This window comes from Felis catus, chromosome B2, assembly GCF_018350175.1.
Source record: "Felis catus isolate Fca126 chromosome B2, F.catus_Fca126_mat1.0, whole genome shotgun sequence".
Taxonomy (NCBI): domain Eukaryota; kingdom Metazoa; phylum Chordata; class Mammalia; order Carnivora; family Felidae; genus Felis; species Felis catus.
In genome coordinates this window covers 51,114,496-51,119,271 of record NC_058372.1, presented here as the reverse complement: position 1 = coordinate 51,119,271, position 4,776 = coordinate 51,114,496, and the positions used below count along the sequence as shown (strand labels likewise).

Here is a 4,776-nt window from a genome sequence, read left to right as displayed (position 1 = left end):
GTGCTGACAGCTCAGAGCCTGGAGCCTGCTTTGGATTCCGTGTCTCCCTCTCTCTGCCCCTCCCCTGCTCGCGCTCTGTCTGTCTCTCTCTCAAAAATAAATAAATATTTAAACAATTTTTAATATATCATTTTTCCTGACTTTCTGGATAGCCAACATTAAGTCCTTCCGTTTTTTTTTTCTTTTTTAAAGATTTACTTTCCTTTCATTTTTATTATCTGCTCCAGAGTGAGAGCTGCTCCCAGATTTTGAAGGACTTTTTGCATCCTTTGGGTGTTCTGCTGGTTGTTCTGCACCCCCCCCCCAGATAATCTCCTCCTTAGAAACAAAGGTTGCACGCCTCAGCGTCCCTTGTTATCTTCAGAGACACGTTTCCTTTTCATGTTGAATGCAGAGTTAGCATCAGAAACAAGCATTCTAAGAGATGCTATAACAGAGAAACATCTGCCACTGTAACTTACCACCAAGATGAGTATCTCAGACACTGCTGAATGGCTGCCTCAGGTAAGGAACCTTGAGGTCACGAGTTGATCCTTAAGGGACTGCCAAGGGGTGACAGGAGAAAGCCACCACTGTCCTGAACCACCCACCATCTGTGGGGTGAAAGGTGGTGGTAGGAGCAGTGATGGGAAAAAGGGTGGGGCAGCTCCAAGGCCACACACAGGGAGGGTGAAAGCACTTTTACAACTAGAAACTTTCTTTTCAATGTTAAAAAAAAAAAATTGGTACACTAGTCCTCCCTTAACCAAAGGGGGACATTCTAAGACCCCCAGGTGACTGAAACCGCAGATAGTACCAAACCCTATAGATACTGTTTTTTTCCTGTACATACATACTTATGATAATGTTTAATTTATAAATTAGGCACAGTGAGAGATGAATAATTAATAATAAAACAGAAAAAATATGACAATACACTGTAGTAAAAGTCATGTGAATGTGGTGTCTCTCTCAAAATATCTTATAGTCCTCTTCTCACCCTTCTTCTTTTTCTTTTAAAAATTTTAGTTTTAAGTAATCTCTACCCAACATGCGGCTCAAACTTACAACCCTGAGATCACATGCTCCCCTGACTGATCTAGCCAGGTGCCTCTCACCCTTCTTGTGATGATGTGAGATGACAATAAGCCCATGTGACGCGATGACATGAGGTGAATGATGTAGGCACTGTGACGTAGCATTACGTTACTACTGACCTTCTGACAATAAGTCAGAAGAAGGATCATCTACTTCTGGACCGCACTTGACTGTGGGTAACTGAAACCTCAGAAAACAAAGTCATGGGTAAAGGGGGACTACTATATACATTCATTACAATTATTGATAAATTTGTATTTATTCCTTTCGTCTTCTTTTGTGGTCTCATTGTTATTCTTTTCATGTTTCTTTTTTTCTCCTGATGTCTTTCAGATTATTTCTTTCCACTCTACTATTTGTACATTATACATTCTATTTTTTTATTCTTTTGGTGGTTACCTTTAAAATTATATATATAATTTAGCAAAGCTTCAAGTAAAATAAAATATGGATTCTGCTTCCAAAAATGACAGGAATCCTAAAATTTTGTACTTTGAATCATTCTTTCTCAGTTGATAATGTTGACTGACTGTTCATTGTCCAATATTTTAGTTCTATCTTTTTAATTAGAAAACGGTTATTTTAAAATGTGATAGTAAAAATATGTAACCTCTCTGTAAGTGTGCATTTCATGGATAATTATTCTATGTTCTAGGAGTGTCTTGGGTGGCTCAGTCGGTTAAGTGTCTGATTCTTGATTTTGGCTCAGGTCATGATCTCACGGTTGGTTGTGGATTGAGCCCCTCATCAGGCTCTGCACTGACATCAGGGAGTCGGCTTCAGATTCTCTCTCTCTCCCTTTCTCTCTGTCCCTTCCCCTCCCCGCTCACTCACATGAATGTGCATGCATGCTCGCTCTCTCTCTCTCTCTGTTTCTCAAAATAAATAAATGTGCATCTAAAAATTATTTGATGTTCTATATCTGATAATTTTAATATCTGAAATCTTTTTTTTTCCCCTTAGGTCTATCTCTTTGTTGTTCAGGATTAGTATTTAGAAGTGGAAGCTCAGCTCTGGGTCCAAACCCAGAATAATTTTAATTTTAATCGATATTGTTAACTTAAACTCTAAAAAAGTTGTATTAATTTACAAGGCAAAATATCCTCTTTCTTTGGTTACTAAATAATCGAAATCTTTGCTAACATGATAGGAAAACATGTTTTAATTTTCACTTTTTAATTCAGTGAAGTTTAATTTTGTTTCCAACTTCATAATTTTGGTTTCTAGCATTATCTAGTTTCAGTTCATTACCTTTTCAGTTTCTAATTTTAGCCATATGCTTGTTTTAAGTGACTTTTTTTTGTAGAGAACAATTTATTCTTCTATCATTGTAACATCCATGGAATCTCACAGAAGATCAGAGACAGAGTTTTTAGAGGTCTCAGACCTTTTCTTTTAACCTTCAAAAAGGCAGTGTCCTACCTGCCTCTTTACTATCCCAGTGGAATATACCAGAGTTCCCTCAACTTAATGATTGCCTGAATGAACAGAACCTTTTTTGAGAAGAGTGAAATGCATAGAGAATTCAAAGTCCCTATTTTTATTTAATTTTCTTTTAATATCTGAGTTCTATCTCTTCTGTTTATAATCCATGTCTGATCTTTGGACAAGTCTGTCTAGTTCTATCTCTATAGGTCCTGGTTTCAACTCATACTCTCAGGGAATTTTTTCACTTGGGTTTTTGAAAGATATGCTACTGTAGGCAGGTGCTGGTCCTTGATGGGCATCATACAGCTATAGCAAAAAAGGTTTCACAAATGGTTATCTGATATGGTCTAGTTAAAACTAATCTTAACTATAGTCTAATTAGGATTAATTTACAAAATCTCATTGCTTAGAAATAATTACCCATTGGGGCGCCTGGGTGGCTCAGTCTGTTGAGCATCCAACTTCGGCTCAGGTCATGATCTCATGGTTCCTAAGTTCGAGCCCCGCATCGGGCTCTGTGCTGACAGCTCAGAGCCTGGAGCCTGCTCAAATTCTGTGTCTCCCTCTCTCTCTGCCCTCCCCTACTCATGCTCTGTCTCTCTCTGTCTCTCAAAAATAAATAAATGTTAAAAAAACATTTTTTTAAATAAATGATTACCCATTGACCTAAAGTCACAAAAGTCTTTTTTTCTAATATTAAAAAAATATAGAATTGGAGGGGAGGGGGAACAACTAACTTGAAATAAACCAGAAAACACCTTCACATTAATTGTTCTTCTCCTATACTTCAAATTTGTACTTAATGCCTTTCTCCTCCTGGATATCAGAAAGAACACCTGGGTATTCTGGGAGAAGTTTGTATTTCTCCAAATCAACTTCTGGAAAAAATGTGTCACTTTCAAATTCCTGCATAATCCTTGTCACAAGTAGCCTAAGATGCCCTGGCCTGTTCATGGCTTCCTTATAAACAGAACTACCTCCCATTACCCAAACCATGTCCAGTTTATGTGCTAATTCTGGTTGCTCAATAAGTTTTAAGGCATCATCCAGACTTTTAGCAAGAAAATGAGTTCCTTGTGGAGGTTCCTGGAGGTTCTCTACTAAGAACTATATTAATTCTGTCCTTTAAAGGTTGATTCTTCTTGGGAATAGAGAACCATGTCTTCCTACCCATAATCACCAAATTCTGTTTACCTTCTACTGATGAGGTTGTGGTCATTCTTTGGAAATACTTGAATTCATTCCTGAGCGGCGGCCAGGGCAGGTCCCCATTCTTGCCGATGCCCATGTTCTGGGACACAGCGACGATACAGTTTAGCGAACGAACCATGACAGAGGCTGTGAACACCACAGAGCTTGCTCACAGCACTGGGAATCCCGGCAGAGCTTGGCGTGAAATTGTTAATATCTGAGATCTTACCAGGGTCTTGAACTGGTGTTTGTTTTTCTTGGTTTTGTTTTGTTTTGTGGTTCTGGTGAGTCTCACTCATGGTATATATGGTTTCTTTTTTTTTTTTTTTTAATTTTTTTTTTCAACGTTTATTTATTTTTGGGACAGAGAGAGACAGAGCATGAACAGGGGAGGGGCAGAGAGAGAGGGAGACACAGAATCGGAAACAGGCTCCAGGCTCTGAGCCATCAGCCCAGAGCCCGACGCAGGGCTCGAACTCACAGACCGCGAGATCGTGACCTGGCTGAAGTCGGACGCTTAACCGACTGCGCCACCCAGGCGCCCCTGGTATATATGGTTTCTTAAAGCACCTAGTAATCTTTTTATTATAAGCTTAGGTTTTGATAACCTGTGGGAACTTGTGGGAACTTGACTGAGGGTAATTCTCTCCAGAGAGGGTGTGCCAGGGCTGCCACTAACCTGGGGTCACTTCATTTCTAGGATTGGGGTGTCCCTGACTAAGTGGGTAGTGTGGATTGGAATCCCAGATCTTCTAAAAGGCAGGCCTCTGACTAGAGGTCTTTAGAGAAGAAATTGTTATTGTCTTTTTTTCCCCCACCAACAGTTTTTTTTTGTTTGTTTGTGTTTTTTGCTTTTGCTTTTGTTTTTGTTTTGGTGGTGACTTTTGCTAGCAGGCAGATTTTTTTTCCCAGCCTACCCCTTCATTTCACTGAGAATGTGACGTCTCCGGGTATCTTGGCTGTATGGGGAGCTGGGAGAGTCTCAGGGTTAGCCCTACTTCTATGTGTTTCTGGTTTTTTTATGTTTAAGATTTTTGCCCTTAGAGCTTGCCTTCAGATCTTAGAAGTTCAGCAAAGCAT

The 4,776-nt window shown here is 39.4% G+C and overlaps 1 pseudogene; it reads right to left on the bottom strand.

The window, feature by feature from the left end:
- Window positions 1–3,172: 3,172 nt before the first annotated feature.
- On the bottom strand, window positions 3,173–3,956 carry LOC101087064 (annotated as a pseudogene).
- Between the last annotated feature and the right edge of the window lie 820 nt (window positions 3,957–4,776).